At 43.1% G+C, this 26,191-nt stretch overlaps 1 long non-coding RNA gene across 4 annotated transcripts in view; it reads right to left on the reverse strand.

The window, feature by feature from the left end:
• Nucleotides 1–26,191, reverse strand: part of LOC135175264 (uncharacterized) — a 265,383-nt gene that overhangs the window by 236,278 nt on the left and 2,914 nt on the right. The window lies entirely within an intron of this gene.

Below are 26,191 nucleotides of genomic sequence, written 5' to 3' on the forward strand. Positions count from 1 at the left end.
CATTTGTTACTTCTCATGGTACCACAGGACGCCACTGAAAAGAGACCTGCACCTTCTTCTTGACATCACCCTTCAGACATTTATACTCATTAATCTCCTCTCAGCCTTCTCTTTTCTAGACTAAACAACCCCCAAGATCTCTCAGTCTTTCACTTTGTGTGAAATTTGAAAAACTGACCCTGGCAAAACTTTGTATCTTGTCACACACAAAGTATTGTCTTGTATCTAGTATCATTATAAAAGTGGGTGCACTAGTCACAAGGGTGAGGCTTATCATGCTCTCCTTTTGACCTGGACCAAAGGGTCCCAGATACCAGATTCCAAAGGGATCCTTTGCACAAGGTACTTTACTGCTCCAAGTTCTGTTCATCCTATTGTTGGGTTGGAAAGAACTTTAAAGATCTATTTCCAACCCCTCCACCATGGGCCAAGGCCCCTTCCAACCTGGCCTTGAACACCTCCACGAAGGGTGCATCTGTGACCTGGCTAGGCCATCTGCTTCAGTGTCTTAACACCCTCATTGTAAAGAATTTCTTTCCAGTATCCAGTGGAGTCGTCGTCCCTGGGGCAGTTCAAGGCAAGGTTAGATGTGGCACTTGGTGCCATGGTCTAGCCTTGGGCACTGTGGTAAAGGGTTGGACTTGATGATCTGTGAGGTCTCTTCCAACCTTGGTGATACTGTGATACCCTGTTCAAGTTTAGTTCCATTCCCTATTACCCTATCACAACAATCTCCTCAACTACCAAGGAAAACACTGATGCTGCTCTGCTGCACCCTGAGCTATACAGATTTTTCTTCTGAATTTCATAATTCTCAGAGTGTCCTGCTTACTCTCACTGACAGCAGCAAAGAAACCTAATGGAAAGAGCAGGAAGAGAAAAGAAACTATTGAAATTAAAATGAAGAAAGCAAATTAATTTAAAGCAAAAGATGGTCATAAGCTGGACACCTGCTGGTTTCTTCTTCCAATAGAAATTATCAATAGGCAGTTATCAGTCATAGGAGAAAAATAAGCCCTCTTTCCTCCAGTAATAACACAAGAATAACTAGCCTCCTGCTTTATGCTGCAGCCCTGTTATTTGAAGGCATTTCTCTTTTAAAAGATTTAAAAGTGATTTGAAGGAGAGAGGTAATGGAAGGGATTTTAAGACTTCCCAGTACCTAACCCAGCATCCTGCAGGGACTGCAATAAAATTTATTTTGAAAGTCTTTGCCCCCCTATTGCCTACATTTTAGTAAAACTCTGTCTCTAAATCTGAGTTTTATTACAAAAACTAATCAAGATGGCTTATTAACAAGAATTCATTCACTGCGACTCAGCAATTCGTTACTCGCATTTACATTTGTGCCAGACGTCCTGGGGAGAGTCTGAAAACCCCAAATCTTGCAAGTTTTAGAACCCCAAACAGCTTTTTCAAGTTATAATTACCAGCTCATTCAGAGTATTTCTGTTACCCAGCTGGAAATGAAAAGACAAAGAGCGTATCCCCTCAAAGGTATACTGCACAGCTTAGATAGAGGAAGTCAACCACATCATGAAGTGAGTATGCACTAACTCTTCCTCCAAGTGGAGGAAGGACTTCCAGCTAAATGCATCCAAATGAAAGGCACCAAAAAAGAGATCATCAGTATAGTCCAGCTACAGTGAGCAGTGAATGCTTGAAGACTCTGTGCAAACCATCCAAATCCTGGTGTTCACCTCAGTGCTCACAAGGAATAGAACACATACACATAACCCAATCTCATTGAGAAAAAACATTGTGATGATTTGGGTGTTACCTGCACCCCCACACTTTGGAAATTACCCTGACTAGACTCAGCCAGCTCTGGGAATTGAATGAAGCTTATATTTACAGCTTAGCACAATATACAAGCAGATATTTTCTGTATATACAGAAATATACAAGGTAAAAGGTAATACAGAAACAACTCCCTTCCCAGAAACCTGAGTCCCCAGGAGGGGCTCCCAACTGCCCCTTCACCTTCCTCCTACCCCTCTCAACCTTACCCCAGTCCCAAGGAAGAATAGAGGTTCAGCCAGGGGGTTAGAAAGCAAAGTGGATTAGTCAAAGAAACTGAGGGTGCAGTTAGAGATGCAGCTCAGACAGTTTTCCAGCAGAAGCAGCTGAGTGTGTTACCTATGTTTTGATTCCTATTCTTATACCTCTCAGCAAGCCAATGAGGTAGACATCAGCCTTGCTTTCTTTCCACAGCCTATAATCTAGTTCTTCTCACCAAAACATTCTAGCTAGCTTCAAACTAGCACAAACATAATGGAAACATTAGTAAATCAAAATGAGAACACTTTCAGACCATATTTCCCCCAGAGTTTGACAAACATAACTTCCATTTTTATTAGCAAGTACTGCATCACAGCAGAGGTAGATCTGAAGCATAGATAGCTACTTTTTTCAAAGAACCATAGAACTGTTGAGGTTGGAGGAAACTTTTGAGATCATCAAGTCCAGCTGCTCACCTAGAGCTTGCAACAACACCACTACTGCTAAGTCATTAAACCATGTTCCTAAGAACCACATGCACATGTCTTTTAAACATCTCTGTTCCTATGCTTGATAAACATTTCTGTCAATAAATTATTCTTAATACTCAACTTGAACCTTTCCTGGCACAGCTTGAGGCTGTGTTTAGTCTACAGGCACGCCAAAACCTTTGCTTTGTGCTATGCCTAATCATAGAATCAACCAGGTTGGAAGAGACCTCCAAGATCATCCAGTCCAACCTACCACCCAGCCCTGTCTGATCAACTGGACCATGGCAGTAAGTGCCACATCCAGTCTTTTTTTTAACACCTCCAGGGACAGAGCAAGCCTTTGAAGCACTCTAGGTGCACTGTTGACATCTTTGCTTAATTTTATCTTGCAAGAGTCTGGTTCACTATTTCCAAACAGCTTCTCCAACAGAGACAGTTGAGAGACACTAGCAGAAGTGCTACCATCATCCAACCTAACATACAGAGGTAGATACAGGTCTGCACATTTGAGTATCCTCAGTGACTGTATTTAGTCAAAACTTGCTCACATGACTGCACTAATCTGAGTTTGCACCCACAGGGAGAGAACTTAAGACTGAAATAACCACTGTCAATGACATAGGATTAAACACACCAAAAAATGGAGGCAAACCTACAGGAAATGGGAGATAGTACCAAAAAAAGCATAAGGATATGTTGCAGTGGCTCAATCATAGACTAATAGAATGGTTGAGGTTTGAAAGGACATCTGGAGATCACTATGACTAACCTGCCAAAGCGGAATCACCTAGGGAAGGGTCACACAGGAACATGTTCAGGTGGGTTTGGAAGGTTTCCTGAGAGAGAGACTCTATAACCTCTCTGGGCTGCCTAGTCCAGGGCTTAAGCACCCTCAAAGGAATGAAATTTTTCATCATGTGCAGGTGGAAATTTCTGTGTTCCAGTTTGTGTTCATTGCCTCTCATCCTATCATAGGGCACCAGAGAAAAGCCACTGTCTCCCTCTTGACACCCACCCTTAAGTCATTTGTAAGCATTGATCAGATCTGCTCCCAGTCTTCTCCAGAATAAAGAGCTTCAGGTCTCTGCCTTTCCTCATTAAAGAGATGTTTCAGTCCCTTCATCATCCTTGCACCCTCCATTGGACTCTCTTCGGTAGTTCCCTGTCCCTCTCTTGAACTGGGGGCCCTGGAATTGGACACAATACTTCAGATCTCCAGGGCAGAAATCTATTGGCAGTCTCCTATATGATCTTGGTTAAGTATTTAACCTTCCCTGTATCTCCTACCCATTTCCAAAGAACCAAGAATAAATGGATACAGGGAACTACTCATATATTAAGAGAAGTCACACAGCTATAGAGGGATACCATTTGAAATAAAAGGTGCCCAAATATTTTGGAGTAAAGAGCTCAACTACACAATTTCCACCTCAACACATAGTGGAAACACTTTGTTGCTAGAAGCATCCATCCACAAAACTTGAAGTTGAGATGGATTTCAGCAGAGACAAGCTAGCCTCTAAATGATTGGCAATCTAAATGAGGGGCCCATTGCTTTTAACCAGTAGGAGTGGCAGCTTTTAGGGGCTAGCATTATCACAGCAAGATTTGAGTTTAAAATGGAGCAAAGAAGAGATAAGACATGTTCTGACATTCACAGCAGTATAGAGGAAGCAAAAGGAATAGAGAAAATAAGGAAACAGGAAATATAAAATCAAGTAGAATTGAGATCCATAGCAACATGAGATAGTAATAAAACCACAAGCTTAGTGAAGTGAGATTTGCAAGTGATTCCTCTCAGGGAATCAAGTGATTGATCATAGGCATTCTAATCTGCTTTATTTTAGTTAAAATTCAATCAAATGTATGATTTAAAGTGGAAAAGCAAACTTCTTAGATGAAACCTCTATCCCAGCGTAATAGATGTGGGTAATTTTGTAACATAGAAATCAAGATAGAGGTGTCAGTGGGCTTGATTTAATTATAGAGAGTGTAATGTGTCTGGTTTCTGGCAGAGAACTTTGATGTACTTGTGAAAGAACTTTTGGTAGTGTTTCATTTTTGTTGGTTTTGGCTGTTTGTTTGGTTTGTGTTTTTTATTTCCTTTTAAATAATCATGTGTATCCTGAAAAGGGCAACAGCAGAACAGCAATAACTTGACATGCAAATTCCTGCCTTTATTCAGTCCACGTTTGCACATGCTGATAAGAGAGTTAAGCAAAAAACCATTCATTTTGCATCAGCATATGTAGAAGGGATACAGTAGTTTCCTCTGAAAAATAGCTGCTTCAGACCAAGAAAACCAATGTGCTACTCCATGAGCAAGCAACAAAACATTAAGGTTTTCATTGCTGCTTTAGCTTTCTGAACAGAAAAACAGGGTATCAGCTGGCCATGAGCTAACAGAGGTGTTATGATAGCAAAATGTCAGGAAAGCAATAATATAAGCTGAAGTGGGAGTGCCTGGTTTTAATATTTCCCTGTAAAGAGACAAATCCAGGTAAACCTGTTTTCCCCACTGAGACACAGAATGATAGAATTATTTCAGCTGAAAAAGACCTCCAAGGTCACAAAAATCAATCATCAACCTAAGATCACCATGGCCACCAAGCTATGTCCCAAAGTGCCATGATAAAGTGGGTTAGATGTGATTTCCATCACATTGGTTACACACTTGTCTATCACTTTTCAGCAGTAAAAACTGACTGGCTAAGAGGAGATCCTATTCATCTTTGCAGCTATCCAAAGGGTAGGTGTCAAGAAGATCATAGAATCAACCAGGTTGGAAGAGACCTCCAAGATCATCCAGTCCAACCCATCCCATAGCCCTATCCAATCAACTAGACCATGGCACTAAGTGCCTCAGCCAGGCTTTGCTTGAACACCTCCAGGGATGGTGACTCCACCACCTCTTGGGCAGCCCATTCCAATGCCAATCACTCTCTCTGGGAAGAACTTCCTCCTAACATCCAGCCTGTACTTCCCCCAGCACAGCTTGCGACTGTGTCCCCTTGTTTTATTGGTGGTTGCCTGAGAGAAGAGGCCACCCCCCACATATTAGTCTCTTTTTTTTTTTCAATGGTTTCCTGTGATAAGACAAAGGACAACAAATACAAATTGGAACTCAGGAAATTCCACTTCAGCACAAGAAAAAAACTTATTTTTTGTAATGATACTGGAGTCCTGGGCCAGGCTGCCCAGAAAGGTTGTGGAGTCTCCTTCTTTAGAGACTTTCAAGACCTGTCTGAATGTGCTCCTGTGTGGCCTGCCCTAGGAAATCCTCCTTCAGCAAGGAGGTTGGACTTGACTTCCAGAGGCGTCTCTCAACCCCTACCATTCTACAGTTCTCAAAAGTCAAAATTAATCTGCAGAGGTGTAAGACAAGCCCTAGCACGGACTAAGAAAGTGACTAAAATCTGTCAAAGAAACTTCAGGAGAACAGCTGATAACTTCTATCTTCAGCACTAAACATCCCTGGCAGATACAGGGAAAGGGAACACAGAGTAAGAACCCTACCACCTTCCCTGACAGATAGAGGTACTCCAGAAAAATACATTCACTTCACATGAATGAAGAACCAAATATTCTAATTTATGTATTCCAGGTCCACCTGAGATTCTAAGTGAAATCTTAAGCAGCTGAACAGGTTTTTTTTCAAACAAAAAAATACACCATGGACACAGGCTGCAACATGCTCAAAGAACTAAGTGCACAAAAGCAAAGCAAGCAATCGAATGAGATGCTCAATCTATATTCTGTATGCCTCCAGTAGAAATAAAATACATCTGACAAGTCCAAACCAAAAAGGTGACTGAACAAACAACAATAAATTAAAACCAGGACTATATGCATCCACAAAGGCATCTCCTCCCTACCTTATCCTCTCAACTTCTAAAGTTAACAGCTTTTCATCCCAGTAAGTGGAGCTGCTCCTGATATTAGACACTGCTTGAGCAACTCCCTAGTATCAGGTGACAGAATGAGAGGGAATGGTCTGAAATTGTGCCAGAAGAGGTCTAGGTTGGATGCTAGGAAAAATTTATTTCCTGAGTGGTTAGAAGTTGGAACAGGCTGCCCAGGGAGGTGGTAGAGTCACTGTCCCAGAAGGTGTTCAAGAAATGTGTGGACATGGCACTTTTGGACATCATTTAATGGCCACCGTCTTAGCTTGATGCTTGAACTCAATGATCTTGGAAGCCTTTTCCAATCAAAATAATTCTATCATCTGCAGCATGGTAAAGATGATTGTCAAAACCACAGTGACCACTCCTTTGCTTTAGTCCATCATTTTCACAGCATCCCTGGTGCTGCACACAAGGATCATAGAATGGTTTGGGCTGGGAAGGATCTTGAAGATCATCTAGCTCCGACATCGTGGACATCAACACCTTCTGTTAGAACAGGTTGCTCAAGGCCCCATCCAGCAGTTATGAATTCTTTTCTCAAAACCAAATGAAGGAAAAAGCAGATCCCAGTACCGCCAGAATACCACTGGAGGAATTCCTCTAATCAGAATTTTTTAACAAGATTCTCATTTTCTTCAGGATTTATTATTCTACAGGATTTTGTCTGATTATGTGAAAACGTTCAAGCAATGCAACAACAGAGAAGGCAGGCAGACTTGAATGGAGGCTGAAGAGACAAAAGAGGTCACACATATACACCTGATTCCTAAATTAAATTTAGCAGCTTTGAAAGTTCCTCAATACACAGCCTTGCAGAAGGGAGTCCTTCATCTATAAAAGATGCAAGGCATACATATTAGAAGCACAGGCTGAGCTGTATGAATAAGTCATAAATAATGCAACTCATTGAATTCTTCCCCACCTCCTACCAGAATGGAGCAGGAACAGCTCATGATTTTCAGATATATTTTGTTATTCAGAAATTATCTGTGGAATCATCTCCATGAATTACTATTTACTCATACCTTCTGCCTGAATAGATAGCTGCTTTTATTGAGTGTTGGAAATTCCAGCTGCTTTGATTGGCATGTAGCTCACATAGCACCTCTCTCCTTCCTCCCTTGAGTAGAGGCACTCATTGGGAACTCATACAATTACACATTTCAATCTCATACTTGATTCAGTAGTTTGTTTTCTGTGAACCTGGTAGAACGTTTCCTCACAAGCAGTAAGCATTCATACCCTTGGTGCAAGCTGTGCAGTCATGCTGACAAATCTCTAGGCTCAGACACCTCAGTCCTAGCCTTCAGATAGGTGTTTACCTATCAAGTACCACCTGCATCAGAGCTTAAGAGCCACTAACAGCAGATGACTGTGTGTGTCCAGGGATGGAGCTGTTCAGGCTGAAGAAAAGAAGGCTTCAGGGAGATATTATAGCAGCCTCTCAGTACCTGAAAGGGGCTACAGGAAATCTGTGGAGGGACTTTCTCCAAGGGCTTGTAGCAACAGGATGAGGGGCAATGGCTTTAAGCTGGAAGGAGATTTAGATTGGGTATAAGGGAGAAAATATTTACAGTGAAGTTGGTGAGACACTGGAACAAGTTGCTCAGGAAAGTTGTGGATGCCCTCTCTCTGGAGGTGTCAAAGACCAGGTTGGAAAGGGCCTTGAGCAACCTGGTCTAGTGGGAGGTGTCGCTGCCTATGGAAGGTGGATTGGAACTACATGATCTTTAAGGTCCCTTCCAACACAAACCCTTCTATGAATTTCATGCAATAGTGGCATTAAAACATTCATGAAAGATTTTGTTCCATATTTATCCCAGATTGTCAGCATAGATAAACTGTTCACCTATAAAACACTCCTGCCCTCATGTGAGTAAAGTGGACTTTGATCAAAGTTTGGAAGAGCTGCGCATAGGATGTGCAGTGATTTGAGGCACCATAGATTGGCTTGAGCTGGGAGAGACCATAAAGCTCATCCAATTCCAAACCTCCTGCCACGGGCAGAGACACCCTTGACTAGAGCAGCTCACTCAAAGCCCCATCCAGCCTGGTCTTGAACAGTTTCAGTGATGAGGCAGCCACAACTTCTCCGAGCAACTTTTTCCAGTGTCTCAACATCCTCATAACAAAGAGCTTCCTAATGTCCAATCTAAATGTATCTTGCTCTAGTTTGAAATCATTGTCCCTTGTCCTATCACTATACCTATAGCTAAAAGCTCTGGGACAACATGTTATTACTGTGTTTCCCACTTTTCTCTAGGATTTAGATGTCCTTTGCATCAAAGAGGATATTTTTTTACCATTTTTTTTCCACTAGGCACTGCTCATGAAGAATAATCTTGAGTATGTTCCTTATCAGTGCATAGCAATCCTTTGCATGCTAAGGATGATGGGATTGTTTTGCTTGAGTGCCTGTGAATTGCTTTGGCAGAAGTACAAGTCCATATTTTTAAAAATATTTATTCCACGTTGCCCTATTAATGTACCTTAGCACTGTTCTACAGGGACTTGTTCTAGCCCTGACAAGCAGTAGTAAAATTTCTGTGCTAGCACAGGCTCTTGCATTAGCTGAGGCTGCTGACAAGTGTGCTATTGCTACAACAGGTATTTGACCTTTAAAACCTGGCCTTGGATCACTTAACTACTTCACATTCATCCCAGATTTGCTGTGACACTTTAATAGGGACTAGCATGATGTTCAGTTTCCATTGTGAAGCCTATTTGGAAGTGGCATGCAAAGTGCATATTGCCTACAATGAAACATAGGGCTCTGCAAGCTTCTCCCCCTCTACTTTATTCTCACAAGACCTTATCTGGATTACTATCTCCAACTCTGGAGGTCCCAACACAAGAAGGGCATGGATCTGTTGGAGTGGGTCCAGAAAAGGGCCACAAAGGTGATTGGAGGGCTGGAGCACCTCTTCACAGAATGACAGGAACTGGAAAGGATCTTGAAAGGTCATCCAGTCCAACCCCCCTGCCAGAGCAGGATCACCTACACCAGATCACACAGGAACACATCTAGGTGGGATTTTAATACCTCCACAGAGAGAAACTCCACAACCTGCCTGGGCAGCCTATTCTTGTATAAGGACAGGCTGAGAGAGTTGGGGCTATTCAGCCAGAAGACTAGAAAGCTCCAGGAAGACCTTACAGTGGCCTTCAAATGCCTGAAGGGGACCTGCAGGAAAGCTGAAGACAGACTTTGTACAAGGGTTTGTAGTAATAGGACAAGGGGGAATGGATTGAAGCTGGAAGAGGGTAAATTCAGACAGGATATTAGAAAGAAATTCTTTGCAACAAAGGTTGTGAGACACCAGAACAGGGTGCCCATTGAGGTTGTAGATGCCCCCCTCCCGGGAGGTCTTCGAAGCCAGGCTAGATGGGGATTTGAGCACATCCTCTAGGAGTCCCTGCTCATGGCAGGGAGGTTGGAACTAGGTGATCTCCAAGGTCTTTTCCAGCCCAAACCATTCCATGATTCTCTCTAGATTTGCCCTTCATTTTGATGTGTGTTTTTGTTGGACCTTGGTGAGTAGGTGAGTTAGAAAACATATAAGCATACCAATGGTTTTAGCAGAATTATGATCCAGATTGTTGGACTGGAGCCTGGTCAGGAAGTCTTACCTTTTTGGGTTTGTTTCTGTTGGAAAGCCAATCTGAATTTTGAAACATTATCAAATAACCATCCCTTCCTCAATCCTTCCAAACATATCTCAGACCATAAAAGCATTTCTGTTGAAGCTGAAACCAAGTCATTTGTTTTCTAATTTTTTACTCTTCTAAAAAAGGTTTTGTGCCTTCCTCACATTGTGGGAGAAAAACATTCAAAGTAGCAATACATTTTATGTAAAGTAAACCAAAATCTTTTAATGCTGTCAAAGTTTAATTTTCCCCTCATGAAATAAATCCATTCCTTGAATATTTGTTTGTTTGTTTTTAACCATTTTAAACCCATGGCTTTATGGTACAACTGCTCCTCACTTGTTTTTTATAGAATCATAGAGTCAACCAGGTTGGAAGACACCTCCAACCTATCCCCCTGCCCTATCCAGTCAACCAGACCATGGCACTAAGTGCCTCATCCAGTCTTTTCTTGAACACCTCCAGGGATGGTGACTCTACCATCTCCCTGGGCAGCCCATTCCATTTGTAATCACATAACAAGGCTCACTGATTTGAACATGATTATTCTGAGCAACCATATTTCAGCTCAGCAGCATTCCTTGCTTCCCAAATTGTCTAATAAAGTCTGACATCAGGGAGAATTTTAACTAAATAAGAAAAAAAATATCCCAGACAACACAGCTACCAAACACCTTCCTCCCTCAAGATCTTGGCACAGAAATAAAGGCCTCTTCTAAACTGAGATCCTAAATGAGAGAGACGATTTCAACAGCTTCCTTTGGAGACTAACAGCAGCCTGAAGATATCACCTTTGGAGATGAACCTTAAAAAGTTCAGACTGCTTGTTTGACAAGGGCTTGTTGTGTAAGTGAGCAAAATATCCCACTAAAAATGGTGGAAAGCTCAAAACTCAAAATGCAAACCAAGACACCCTTGGTGAAGAGTATATTAACATGTTACATGGCTGTGCTGGAGACAAGGAAAGTCAGAGAGGATCTAATTATAAGGCTGAGGGGTGACAGGACAAGGGCTAATGGTTTTAAACTAAGGCAGGGTAGATTTTAGGAAGAAGTTCTTTGATATGAATCATAGAACTGTGTTGGTTGGAAAAGACCTCTAGAGTCATCGATTCCAGATGTTGGCCTAACACCATCATGGCCACTGAATCATGTCCCACAGTACCACATCCACACATTTCTTGGATACCTTCAGGGAGACACTGGAACAGGTTGCCCATAGAAGTCATGGACACGTCACCACATGGAAGTGTTTAAGACCAGTCAAGATGAGGCTTTGAGCAACCTGGTCTAGTGGAAGAGATCCCTGCTGTGGCAGAGGGGTTGAAACTGGGTCATCTGCAAAGTCCCTTCCAACTAAAAGCTATTATATAATTCTATGATCTAAACACTTTAAAAAGAGTAGTAATTCATCAACTGTTTTCACAACAACAACAACAACGCAGCACAATAACTCAGGAATTATCTCCTCAAGAATATTCAAGGTCAGGCAACACCAGTTCAGCCATCTGAGTAGAATTCTACTCACCTGATTTCAAATTCCCCATCCCAGTGAGTAGGCCATTTGGGCACTGCCTGGCAAGCCTTTCACTAAGAGGTAAGTTCACTATCCACATTAGCTACATTAACCATACTCCAGCAAACACATCCACACAACCACGAGAGGATGGCACACCAGCATTTGTGTGAAGCAAGACCTCACTGAAGTGAGTGATGCCAATATCACATCTTTTCTAAAAGGCCTTGGCTACATATTTAAAACACTTGGAAGTGTAAATACTGCCTATGTGTTTTATGAGACAATAAAAAGTTGTTTAATGCAGCAATAAAAAACTCAAATATGCCTTGACAAAGTTATTTTAAACACAGATATGGAGCCCATAGCTACTAAGTTTTAGACACGTATAATTTCAGCAGGGCCTTGACACAATACCATTTAAAAAGCAAAGTAAAATATTCTGCATATCAAGACTTACTAAATAAATCTCCAGGTTTTTATGGCACTAATGAATGAGTATGAGCACATTGGGACTGCTGAGTAATTTGCTTTAAAGTTATATATTGTAGATGTGAAACTAAAAAGTGGCACATGCCTTAGTGCTGAAAATGGAGGGTCTAGGACTATTTGGAATAACAGGGCTGCAAACATGGAATTATTATGGCTGAAGCAGAGATATTTACAACATCAACCTGGGGAATTAGTGAGACCAAAGAGTTTAAGGAATTACAAGCAGCAGGCACTGCACGTTCTGCCTTTCAAAGCCTCATGCCATCAAAACAATGAAAAATTAGAGTAAATTAAGCATTCTGCCCATCAAAACCTTGCACAGCCAAAAGATCTAAGAATTAGAGTAAATTAAGCCTGTTTGCAAAAGTCAATTTCTCATAACAAATAATCTTTGGGCAAGGCATCAATAAATTATGGTGTGCATTAAGGTAAGTGTGACCATCAAGTTGGGGGTGGAGACCACATCTGGAGCACTGTGTCCAGTTCTGGGCTTCCCATTTCAAGGACAACAGGAAACTACTGGAAAGAGTCCAACAAAGGCTACAAGAATGATGAAAGGACTGGAACATCTGCCTGATGAGTAAAAGCTGAGAGACCTGGGGCTGTTTAGCCTGGAGAAGAGAAGGCTGAGAGGGGATCTCAGCAGCATTTATAAATACTTTAAGGGTGAGCATCAAGAAGAAGGGGCCAGTCTCTCTTCAGTTGCATCCTGTGATAGGACAAGGAAAAATGGATTCAAACTGGAGCACAGGAAGTTCCACCTCAGCATCAGGAAAAGCTTCCTTCCTGTAGGAATGCTGGAGCCCTGGAGCAGGCTGCCCAGAAACACTGTGGAGTGTCCTTCTCTGGAGACTTTCCTGACCTGCCTGTACATGTTCCTGTGTGACCTGCCTTAGATAATCCTGCTCTGACAGGGGAGTTGGACCCAATGATCTCTGAAGGTCACTTCCAACTGCTACTATTCCATGATTCTGAATGACATGAATGACATTATGGCCACCATGAAGAAGAGGACACTGTGTCCCCACTCTTGATGCAGGAGTGGGGACACACTGCATCAAGAACACATTAGCTAGTGTTCCTTCCATGGGCTGCCCAACTCAAGTCCATTGCATTAGTTACCCATACAAGCAGTGAGAGTCACCAGCTGTGTCCCCCACAAGGATCAGATTCAGCCACAGGGCAAGAGGAGTGATCAATACACACAGGCAATATGTCTCCCCTTGGCCAAGGACAGAGATGGGCAAGCAGCTATGCAGGGTGTGTGCCCAGTGGGGACAATAATATGGTGACAATTTTTGATGTTAACCTGAGCTCAATATTAATAACTGCTCCTCTACTCATCATTGGTGAGGCCACACCTCAAGTGCTGTGCTCAGTTTTGGGTCAAGAAGGACTTGACCCAAAGATCTGACTACAAGAAGGACACCAGGGTTCTGGAATGTGTCCAAAGAAGAGCAGCAAAGCTGGTGAAGGGCCTTGAGTACAACAAACAGCTGAGGGAACTGGCATTGCTTAGTCTGGAGGACAAGAGGCTGCTAGGGAGACCTCATCATGCTCTCCAACTACTGGAGCAAGGTGGGGGTGTCAGTCTCTCCTCACATGCAGCGAGTGACAGGACAAGAGGAAACAGCCTTGACTTGTGCCAGAGGAGGTTCAGGTTTTACATTCAGAAAAATGCCTTCCTGGAAAGGGTTCTCAGGGATTGCAACAGGCTGTCCAGGGAGCCACCATCCCTGGAGGTATTTAAATGATGTGTAGGGACATTGTTTTGTGGATGGCGCTGATCAGGGCCACTGTTTAGTGGTAGTGTCAGAATTGCAAGCTCAAGGTGATCGGTTGGACTTGATGATCTCAGAGGTCACTTTCAGCTTCAATAGTTCTGTGGTTCTAAAGCATTTCTCCTCAGGCTGCCCATCCAACTGCTCAGAAGCTGGATTAGCAAACTTGGAGGTTTTTTTTTGGTTGGTTGTTTTTCTGGGGGGGGGGGGAGGGGATTGGTGGGGGTTTTTTGTTGGTTGTTTTCTGTGGGTTTGTTTGTTTGTTTGTTTTGTGTGGTTTTTTTTTTGGTGGGGCTGCCTTTTTTTTTTTTTTTTTTTTTTTTTAATTCCATCTAAAACAAGGCAGGCACTGCTTCCACAACCAGCTGAGTTGACAACTCTGACAGGACAGTAGTCCCTGGCTGGCAGTAATAATCTCTTTATGTGGCACGAACATACTCGATCACCCTACACTCAGAGGTCCCTTCCCTACCTTAAAGCAGTGGCTGCTGCTGCACTGGGTTCAGGGCAGGGCAGGGGCAATTTTTTTCTGAGTCATCATAATAAATTCCAGGATTGTTAAACCTGTAGAGTAATGAGACACAGAGGATGTTCACTTTTAAACATGTAGAGTGTGTAGAATAGAAAATTTCAGGTCTGCCTTTCGTCAGGTAGTTCAATTTGACTTTGAAAATCACAACGAGGAGAGGTTAAAGCATGAGAAATGCAAGTTTTATAGTGTGCATTATTTGCACAAGAATTTGCACTTCTATTTGGCTACGGATTTTTAATTTTTTCTTACCTTCCAATGTGGAAAATATATTAAAAGATGCTTATGTCATTGTAGGCAGAATTATTTTGGCATTCAGGCAGAGAAGCCTGCCACCAGTTGTTTATACACTCACCTGGTGTGTCAAATAGGGCTCTTTCCTCACCAAGTAGCTGCTTCTCTCTCCTCGCCTCACCAAGTAGCTGCTTTCCCTTGCCTCACCAAGTAGCTTCTCTCTTCTCACCTCACCAAGTAGCTGCTTTTCTTTCCTCACCAAGTAGCTTCTCTCTTCTCACCTCACCAAGTAGCTGCTTTTCTTTCCTCACCAAGTAGCTTCTCTCTCCTTGCCTCACCAAGTAGCTGCTTCTCTCACCTCACCAAGTAGCTGCTTTTCTTTCCTTGCCTCACCAAGTAGCTGCTTTATTTCCTCTCCTCACCAAGTAGCTGCTTCCCTCTCCTCACCTCACCAAGTAGCTGCTTTTCTCTCCTCGCCTCACCAAGTAGCTGCTTCCCTCTCCTCACCTCACCAAGTAGCTGCTTCCCTCTCCTCGCCTCACCAAGTAGCTGCTTCCCTCTCCTCACCAAGATTAGTCAGCACAATTCCAAGGGAATCAGGGCAGTATTACAGCAAGATAAAAATTAAAATAGACAACATCTCCAAAAGATATGACGTCTTTGGCAGAAAGAAGAGCCAGCCTTCTGATTTAGACACTGTGGAAACTCTCTTCTTGTTAATTAAAAAAGGCAAGGTGAATGATTTAGATGAGTGATCCAGAAGAATTATGAAGCTTCCTAAACCTTTTGTTCAAAAGAAGAGCTGAAATTTCTGAAGGCTCATAAAAAAAATAAGAGAAGCTAACTCTAGTTGCACATAGCCTTGTGAATGCACACAGACAGACACACAGGCACACTCTGAGCTCTCCACCTTCTCCTACCCTTCCCACATTTAACAAGCAGTAGAAGTGTCAGAATCATCTTGAGGAATAATGCCTGTGTCAATAGAAAAAAATTCCACTCCATGCTGCCTCCAGTAACAGTAAGTTCATTGCTCAGAGTAAGAATCCTGGAACAGATTGCCTGATTTTTTTTTTGAAAAATGATAGCTGTGAGAGTGATGAAAGTAACAGAAAAGTATTTTAAAAGAATAAGAAAAAAAAAAAGTAAATAAAAAATAAAGCAACAACATAAAATGAAATAAACAATTAAAAAATAAAAATCAATAAAAGCAAACCCACAAAATGCTAAGATGTTTAATGCTTGCATTGCTTCAGTCTTTAGTAAAACGAACAATTGTATTCTGCAAATCACAGTATCACAGTATCACCAAGGTTGGAAGAGACCTCACAGATCATCAAGTCCAACCCTTTACCACAGAGCTCAAGGCTAGACCATGGCACCAAGTGCCACGTCCAATCCTGCCTTGAACTGCCCCAGGGACGGCGACTCCACCACCTCCCCGGGCAGCCCATTCCAGTGTCCAATGACTCTCTCAGGGAAGAACTTTCTCCTCACCTCCAGCCTAAATTTCCCCTGGTGCAGCCTGAGGCTGTGTCCTCTTGTTCTGGTGCTGGCCACCTGAGAGAAGAGAGCAACCTCCTCCTGGCCGCAACCACCCCTCAGGTAGTTGCAGCCCCCAGAGCTAGAATCACAGACGTGCCAAATGGAGAAAAAAGCGTGTCTGCTGTGTGGTGCAGCAGACATGCTGGAGGGAAGGGATGCCACTCAGAGGGACCTGGACAGGATGGAGATGTGGGCACAAGCCAACCTCATAAGCTTCGACAAGACCAAGTGCAGTGTCCAGTATCTGGATGGGGGCAATCTCAAGCACAAATCCAGGCTGGGTAGTGAGTGGCTGGAGAGCAACCCTGAAGAGAGGGACTTGGGGGTGCTGCTGGATGAGAAGCTCAATGTGAGCCAGCAGTGTGTACTTGCAGCCCGGAGGGCCAAGCAGAGCCTGGGCTGCATCAGCAGAAATGTGGCCAGCAGGCCAAGGGAGGTGATTCTCTCCTTCTAATTTGCTCTGCTGAGACTGCACCTGGAGTACTGCATCTGGTTCTGAAGTCCCCATTACAAGAGGGATGTGGACATGCTGGAGCATGTCCAGACAAGGGCCACAAGGAGGATCAAAGGGGTAGAGCACCTCTGCTATGAGGACAGGCTGAAAGAATTGCAGCTAGAGAAGAGGAAGCTCCAAGGTGATCTTGTTGTGGCCTTGCAGTATCTGAAGGAGGCCTACAAAAAAGCTGGGGAGGGACTTTTTAGACTATCAGGGAGTGACAGGACTAAGGGGAATGGAACAAAGCTGGAGGTGGAGAGAGTCAGACTGGATGTGAGGAGGGAGTCCTTCAGCATGAGAGTGGTGAGAGCCTGGAATGGGTTGTCCAGGGAGGTGGCTGAGGCCCTATCCCTGGAGGTGTTTAACATCAGTCTGGATGAGGCTGTGGGTCTCAGTAGGGTGCCCCTGCCCATGGCAGGGGGGTTGGACCTAGGTGATCCTTGTGGTCCCTTCCAACCTTGACTGATTCTGTGGAGCAGGCTCACGGCTGATCTGCCTGTGAGCAGAGGTTCTGCCCATATATATCCATGTAAAGATGCCTGCAGCAAAAATCCAGCCTCACATACATTAAAAGCTTATCTACCCATAGCATGCTCAAGAGAGTCAAGGCAAATCAGCTGAAGCCACAGAAGGAAAGCCAGGAACTTAGAGAATTATTAGATGAAACTTACTTCTAAAAGAGAATACTGAGATGATACTTGAAACACATTTTAAGGAAATGTATCCTGACTTCAGAAGTCAGTCAGTTTACCTTCTCCTTCCAAAGCATACATGTGAACAACAGGAAGACAGAAAAGAAAGCCATAAAGATACTGAGAATTCCAGCCTTTCAGAAAATATGAGTTTTACATAGGTACCACTCAAAGAAATTCAATTACTTACATTTAAATGGCATTAAAAACCATACTACAATATAGATGTCAAAACCCTTCTTCAGAGTTAAGGAAGCACAGTGACTGGAGAGTCTCATCTTCAGGCAGCTGAGGTTTATTACCAACACCAAAAGATGAACTAAGTTTGGGAATTAATTGCACATAAGAAACCCCCAGGCTACTCAAGGATAGTGTCTGCTCTTAGAATCATAGAATCAACCAGGTTGGAAGAGACCTCCAAGATCATCCAGTCCAACCTAGCACCCAGCCCTAGCCACTCAACTAGACCATGGCACTAAGTGCCTCAGCCAGGCTTTGCTTGAACACCTCCAGGGACTGTGACTCCACCACCACCCTGGGCAGCCCATTCCAATGCCAATCACTCTCTCTGACAACAACTTCCTCCTAACATCCAGCCTATACTTCCCCCAGCACAACTTGAGACTGTGTCCCCTTGTTCTGTTGCTGGTTGCCTGGCAGAAGAGGCCAACCCCCACCTGGCTACATCCTCCCTTCAGGTAGTTGTAGACAGCAACAAGGTCCCCCCTGAGCCTCCTCTTCTCCAGGCTGAACACCCCCAGCTCCCTCAGCCTCTCCTTGTAGGGTTTGTGTTCCAGGCCTTTCACCAGCTTTGTTGCCCTTCTCTGGACACCTTCCAGCACCTCAACATCTCTCTTGAATTGAGGAGCCCAGAACTGGACACAGGACTCAAGGTGTGGCCTGACCAGTGCTGAGTACAGGGGCAGAATAACTTCCCTCATCCTACTAGCCACACTGTTCCTGATACAGGCCAGGATGCCATTGGCTCTCTTGCACCTGTTTGTGTTGTTCTGGGTCTATGTTGATCTTTTTCTGAAATCAGGATTCTAAAACTACCTTCCCATTGCTTGAGGAGAGTAGATTCAGACTGGATATTAGAAAGAAATTCTTTACAGTGAGGCTGGAGAGACACTGGAACCAGTTGCCCAGAGTGGTGGTGGATGACCCCTACCTGGAAGTGTTCAAAACCAGGTTGGATGAGCAGCCTGGTCTAGTGGAGGGTGTCTTCACCAGTAACTCCAGTAGGTCTCACATCTCAGCACAGCATCAGAAACCAACTTTCCAACATAGGACAGCTGGGGAACAAATTAGTGACCTGCTTTCTTTCACAAGTCAAATTGCCATTCAGTTTTAAAACAAAAATAGTAACTGGGAAACTTCAGTAAAATAAAAGAGTACAAAAGATGCAAGCTTAAATGGTTTGGGGACATCAGGCATGGAGACAACTTCATGCAGCTCAATTCTGTCATGTCTCCCTGAAAAAGCACTAAACTTACTTCCCAGCTGCTCTCTTTTACTCTTTCATCTCTTGATGCTCATCTGCTTCACCTGCACCTCCAGCAAATTAAATTTAGAGACATTTTTGTAGCTCAGAAAGATCAGTGCTGTTTAATCTTCTCTGGGTTTGCATTATTTAACCACTTCTGAGCCTAGAGCTAATCCTTATGAAGCCCTTACAAGCCTCCTAGAGTCTATTCTTCATGGCAAAAGCATCCTACGCATACCAGAAGTAGAACTGCAAGTTCTTCTTCAGAGTTTATAACTTCAAGATTAAATTATTTAAGATTTGTTCAAACCACGCTTAGTTTCAAAGCATAATCTATTAGAAGAGAAGATTTCAAATACATGGTACAGAAGCTGGCTACTGCACAAATCTCTGCATGATTCCATTTTGGTCAACTAACTTGAAACTCATACAGCATATCATGGAAAATGGAAGAGAAGGTATTCAATAAGACACTGAAACTATGTCTAAATTTGAGATTCTGCACCAGTTGCAGTGCTTTACACGATTCTTTTAAGACCACATTTCATAGAATCAGTCAGGGTTGGAAGGGACCATGAGGATCATCCAGTTCCAACTCCCCTGCCATGAGCAGAGACATCCTACCCTAGGGCAGGCTGGCCAGAACCTCAACCAGCCTGGCCTTAAATACCTCCAGGGATGGGGCCTCAACCACCTCCCTGGGCAACCCATTCCAGGCTCTCACCACTCTCATGATGAAGAACTTCCTCCTCACATCCAGTCTGAACCACCCCACCTCCAGCTTCGTTCCATTGCCCCTAGTCCTGTCACTCCCTAATAGCCTAAAAAGTCCCTCCCCAGCTTTTTTGTAGGCCCCCTTCAGATACTGCAAGCCCACAATAAGGTCACCTGGGAGCCTCCTCTCTCTCTCCATTTCAGAGAGAAAAATGGATTGCAAGCAATTTGTCCATCCCCCAAATAAAGTGAGGTCAAGAACATGGGACAAAAAACCACAGAAATAATCCTGGCCTGACATTTTGGCCACAGTTCTATTTCACCTTTTGTTAAAAATATCTATATGTATATATATATATTTAATAAACTTTGGAGTGCTTAGTAGTTTTTATTTTACCTGCATAAAATGCTGAGAATTCATCTGTTTATAATTGCACAGATGGAAATTACAACTTCTAATTAATGAATTCATCTAAGCAGCATCTGAGCTACTGCTTTTATAATATCAGGCTTATGTTTCCCCCCTTCCCTCCCAAAAGGCTATGCATTCTTTACTTGCTCATCTGCAGGAATTTACAGCTGTTAAATTAGCCACGGTAAGCCTTACCTTTTGTTCCCTTGAATGATATCAAAACATAGTGAGAATTACAATAGAAATACGCTGAGAATTGCAGAGAAAAAGTTAATTAAAAACTTGAATATAAGCACTAAGCACTAGAAAGTCCAAACAAAAGATTTCTCCCTAGTTCACACCGAGCTCTGGCTGTATGCATAATTAAACAGAATTCAGACTGTAACTTTCTGTGCTTTGCTTCTCCAATGTAAAGAAAAATAATTAAATAATAATAATTTAAAACATCCCTCTTTGATTTTGCTTTACATCTATAAACAATCAGGGCTCTTATTACAGTCAATACCTTGTGGATGAAGTGTTAAAGTGATAAGATAAGCGGAAAAGAGCCAAAAATTTTCAGTGTTCCCCATTTAAATCCATCCTACAAATAGAGGTAGTCTAATGAAAAAAAAAAAAAAAAAAGAAACTTTCCAACTGTCCGCTCTTGTTTTAAAGCCAAGCTTCATTGTCAGCTTTCCACAAATAAAAATGATCGAGTTTAGCTCCTAAATGTCATCAGAAAGCAAATTTGAAGCTTGCTGCCTCCGATATTCATATCAAAATAGCAGGCTTTATGTTAAAGGCCACTGTCTGACATACAGAAAGAACCTCCCCTCCCACCTTATTTCTCATCAAAACCTAGCACACAAGTACTTAAATTAACCAAGACCTAATTACAGTCCTTGTGGAAAGGATGAGGCACATAGATATTTTTTTTTTCAACTTGAATCACAGAATGATTTAGATTGGAAAAGACCTTCGAGTTCATCAAGTCCAACCATCAACTCCACTCGACCAAATCTCTCACTATGCCACATATTCCCCAGCACCACAGCTTTTCAGTGACTCCAGTGTGCTAGTTTGAAGCTAGCTAGAATATTTTGGTGAGAGATTAGATTACAGGCTGTGAAAGAAAAACAAAGAGGATGATGTCTACTTCACTCATAGGCTTGCTGAGAGGTACAAGAACAAGAATCCAAACATAGATAAGGCACTTCTTTGGGGAGCTTGGAGCAGCATTTTTCTTTCTCTAGCCTCTCTGCCGTCTCTCTGATTAATCCACTTTGCTTCCTAACCCCCTGGCTGAACCTCCATTCTTCCTTGGGACTGGGGTAAGGTTGAGAGGTGGGTGGGAGAAGATGGAAGAGTGGTTGGGAGCCCCTCCTGGGGACTCAGGTTTCTGGGAGGGGAGTTGTGTTTCTGTATTACCTTTTACCTTGTCTATTTCTGTATATACTGTAAATATCTGCTTGTATATTGTGTTAGCTGTAAATATAAGCTTCATTCAAATTTCCAGAGCAGGCTGAGTCTAGTCAGGGTGATTTCCAAAGTGTGGGGGGGCAGAGAACATCCACACCATCATATATCACTCCATAATGAATCCAACACCAGTTGGGTTTTTTTTCTTAATGTGCATCATAAACCTACCCTGGAGCAGCTTGGGCCATTCCCTCTTGTTCTGTCATTAGTTACCTGGGAGAAGAGACCATCTCACAAAACCCTCCCTTTAGGTAGTTGCAGAGAGATTACTTCATTTGATAGTAACCAAAACATAAAACTATCCAGCAAGGCGGTTGGACTCCATGATCTTTTTGGGTCCCTTCCAACCCCTAACATCCTTTGATCTCCAAACACATCAAAGGATAATTTTCCACTCAAATAAGCTGTTAGTGACCCTAAATTTTGCTAAAGGGAATTCAAGAGAACAAAACAAGATAGACAAAGACATTAGGACACACGCCAGCATAGAGTCATAGAACGGTTTGTGTTGAAAGTGACCTCTAAGATTATCTAGCTCCAGCCTATCAGCCAGGAGCAGGGACACCTTCCACTAGACCAGGCTACTCATTGAACCTAGCCAGGAACACCAACAGGGAAGGGACATCACAGCTTCTCTGGGGAACCTGTCCCAGTGTCTCACCACCCTCACTGTAAAGAATTCCTTTCTAATATCCAGACTAAGTCTACCCTCCTCAGGATTAAACACATTCCCTCTCAGGCTACAACTAATAATCAAGGGTCTTCTGTGTCAGTAGGTTTGGGAACATAACATCTCCCTATCCCGTTCACTCCCCTGTGCAATGAAACCCTAAGCACTTCAAGACAGAGAGCAGAGGCACTTCTTGCCACATTTTCAGTCATGAAAAAAAAGCTAAGCTGTCACTGCGATTAGTTTTCTACCACTGTTCATGAGGCAGATGTGATTAAGCATCACTGGAGAGTGCTTCTGATTTCAGTTTCTGTGACTCATTTATATAGTTCAGACTGATGTATATTTGGTACAGGCTCTGGGACAGACTCTCTTCCAACATCAAGCTGGCATGAGACAAAATTACTTGAGCTTTACAGTAGTAGTATTGTGACCGTGATGATATGGAAAGGCAAGACTGGTGAAGACTAAGTTATATTTAATCATCTGCTACAAAACTAGGCAAAAAGCCCCACAGAAATGAAACACACACACAAAAACCCACAAATGAATAATAATTAAAACCCAAAACAAACAAAACCCCAAACAAACTAAAAAATATCCAAACCAAACAAACAAAAAAAATGGAGAAAAAACAAACTTGCACACCACACAAAATACCCAAACCAACAGCCCCCACTCCAAACCCACACAACAAACAAAACAACACATAAGCTTCACTCAAAAAATGAGATTTTAAGAGCCAAACTAGAGGCACATATTCCCAGGGGAGCACAGATGAATCATGTTAAATCCTAGAAACTCCATGCATAGAAGCCCTGACTGTCACATTGTACTGTCCTGGGACCAATAGAGAAGGTTATTTAAGAGGTGCCAGCAATTAGGCTCTGGGTTTTTCCTCTTCATTTGCACTTCTCTCTCCCCAGCTTTGCTAAGCTCTTATTCTAAGCATATAAACTTCTCACACCAAATGAAACAGCAACATCAAATACTCTTCACCAGCAGCAGCCATCAAAATCATAGAATCGCAGGATCCATTGGGTTGGAAGGGACTGTCAGAAGTCATCCTGTCCAACACCCCTGTAGTCAGCAGGGAGATTTGACTCTGTCCCACATGACATCCTGGTCACCGAACTGGAAAAACTTGATGGGTGGAGCACTCACTGGATAAGGAATTGGCTGAATGGTCACACACAGAGAGTTGTGATCAACAGCACAATGTCCACCTGGAGACCAGTGCAAGAGGCATCCCTCAGGGGTCAGTGCTGGGACCAGTGCTGTTTAATATCTTTGTCAGCAATATGGACAGAGGAATCGAGTGCACCCTCAGCAGGTTTGCAGATGACACCAAGTTGTGTGGCACAGTTGACTTGCTAGAGGGCGGGGATGCCATCCAGAGGGACATGGACAGGCTGCAGAGGTGAGCCCAGGCCAACCTCATGAAGTTCAACGGGGCCGAGTGTAATGTCCTGCACCTGGGTCAGCACAATCCCAAGCACAAATCCAGGCTGGTGGCGAATGGCTGGAGAGCAGCCCTGAGGAAAAGGACCTGGGGGTCTGGGTTGATGAAAAGCTCAACATGAGCTGGCAGTGTGCATGTGCAGCCCAGACAGCAACTGTCTCCTGGGCTACACCATGAGCAGCGTAGCCAGCAGGGCAAGGGAGGGAATTCTCTCCCTTTGCTCTCATCAGACCCCACCTGGAATACTATGTGCAGTCCTGGAGCTCCCAACACAAGAAGGACATGGAACTGTTAGAGTGAGTCCAGAGGAGGGCCATGAAGATGATCAGAGGGCTGGAGCACCTCTGCTATGAGGACAGGCTACAAGAGTTGGGGCTCTTAGCCTGGCAAAGAGAAGATTTTGAGGAGATCTTGTAGTAGCCTTCCAGTATCTGAAGGGGGCCTACAGGAGGGTTGGGTAGGGACTATTTACAAGGTCTTGTAACAACAGAATCAGGAGAAATGTGTTTAAACTTGAAGAGGGGAGATTTAGACTGGATGTTAAGAAGTTCTTTACAGTAAGGGTGGTGAGACACTGGCACAGATTGCTCAGGGAAGCTCTGAGTGCTCCTCCCACCCCGAAGGTGTTCAAGGATAGGTTGGATGAGGCCTTGAGTGACCTGTCCTAGTGGGAGGTGTCCCTGCCTATGGTTGGAGATTGGAAGTAGATGATCTTTGAGGTCCCTTCCAACTTAAACCATTCTATTTCCATCTAGATCCCGTTGCTTGAATGTCTCCAGGGATGGAGCTTCAACCACATCGCTGGGCAACCCATTTCACTGTCTCACCACTCTCACTGTAAAGAATTTCTCTCTAACATCCAACCTAAATCTACCTTACTCCAGTTTGAAACCAGTACATGACTTAAAACCATTACATATCCCATCACTACATGCCCTTCTGAATAGTCCCTCCCCATTCTGTGCCTTCTACATATATCCTTTCTAGAACATTCTGTGTTTCATTACATTGTTCTTTGAGAGGAACTGGACAGCCATTATGAAGTTGGCTAACTGATAGCTACGTCCATGAAAGACAAGTAGTAGTTTTGTTTTGGGCTACCCAGCTCAGGAGTGACACAGATCTACTTGAAAGAGTCCAATAGAGAGCTATGAAGATGATTAAGGGGCTGGAGCACTGCCCTGTGAGGAGAGGCTGAGGCACCTGGGGCTTTTTTTGGTCAGGTGAAGAGAAGACTTAGTGGGGATCTAATCAATGTCTGCAAAAATCTGAGGGCTGGGTGTCAAGAGGGAGGGGACAAACTCTTCTCAGTTGTGCCCTGCGATAGGACAAAGAGCAATGGGTATAAACTACAGCACAGGAAGTTACACCTCAACATGAGAAAGAACTTCTCTACTGTAAGGGTCACAGAGCACTGGAACAGGCTTCCCAGAGAGGTTGTGGAGTCTCCTTCTCTGGACACTTTCAAGACCTGTTTGAATGTGTTCCTGTGTGACCTGCACTAGATTATGGTCCTGCTCTGGCAGGGGGGTTGGGCTTAAAATCTCCAGAGGCAACCCCTAACTGTGATCCTGTGAACAGTTAGTCTGACATCTAAAACCTCTGCCTCTGCCCTCTATCTTTAAGAAAGATCTAGAAAAGTCAGGTGAAGGAATTAAGATTAACAACTCTAATAGATACTGTATACTCTAAATTAAAAGTAATGAGGAATTTAGAGGGATTATTTTCTGGCCCATTAAAATTTCACCTTTCCACACTAAAGGAACTTTTTCCATATGAGGAAGAAAACAGCCACCCCCACACAATTGAGCAGCTACCATAAGAATTTGAGATGACAAATCTTTTAGGTGACATGTGCAACAGTTAAGTGTACAAAAATAATAACAAAGAAATAATCCCTGTACTTGCTTATCTTCTGCAACTCTGTAAGTGATTTAAAGGCTATTTCTTGATAAGGAAAGATGCAGCTCAGAAGCTGAATGTCAAGGAAACTTCTCAGCTCCTTTCTCTACAACAATATAAGAAAAGCCACAATCTAGAACACCAAGTTGTGCAGAACGTTTGAACAAAGAGCACATTTAAGACAACTGAAATTTCCTTCTATTTCATGAGAATAACAAAGCTTCATAAACTCTTACTTTGTGATTATAGGCACAGTTAGATAGAGTTAGAAGTTGGACAGGATTTTCCTCTCCTTTCTTCTAAATTCTTAGGCTAATACCTTTTGTTCTGGAAAGTAGGAATATCAAACAGTTAACAGTTTGTGTTTGCTTTGAAAGAACAAAGACTTAAACTCAGGAAAACATTTTAGGAGTCCCAGTCCCAAGGAGAACTTAGATTTTCTGACTAAGTCCCTGAACCTGCACCAAAAATCAACTTGACAAAAGGTCCAAGTGACCTAGAACCAACGCAGAGATACACTTCCTTTTCTGGCACTGAGGCAGGAATAGACACAGCTGCTAACCTCCATAAAAAGGAAAAAAAGTAATAACTTACAGCTCCCTTGCCTGAAGCAAGGTAAAACAAAACATCGGGTTAAAGGACTGACACCTGCACCACGTTCCAACCTCCTCTAGCACATGCACAGCTCAACTGAGGTGACAAATACCATCCATACAAAGACATCTTTTCTAAGCCAAGCCCAAAAAACATTTACA

This window comes from Pogoniulus pusillus, chromosome 5 (assembly GCF_015220805.1).
Source record: "Pogoniulus pusillus isolate bPogPus1 chromosome 5, bPogPus1.pri, whole genome shotgun sequence".
In the NCBI taxonomy this organism is placed as follows: Eukaryota; Metazoa; Chordata; class Aves; order Piciformes; family Lybiidae; genus Pogoniulus; species Pogoniulus pusillus.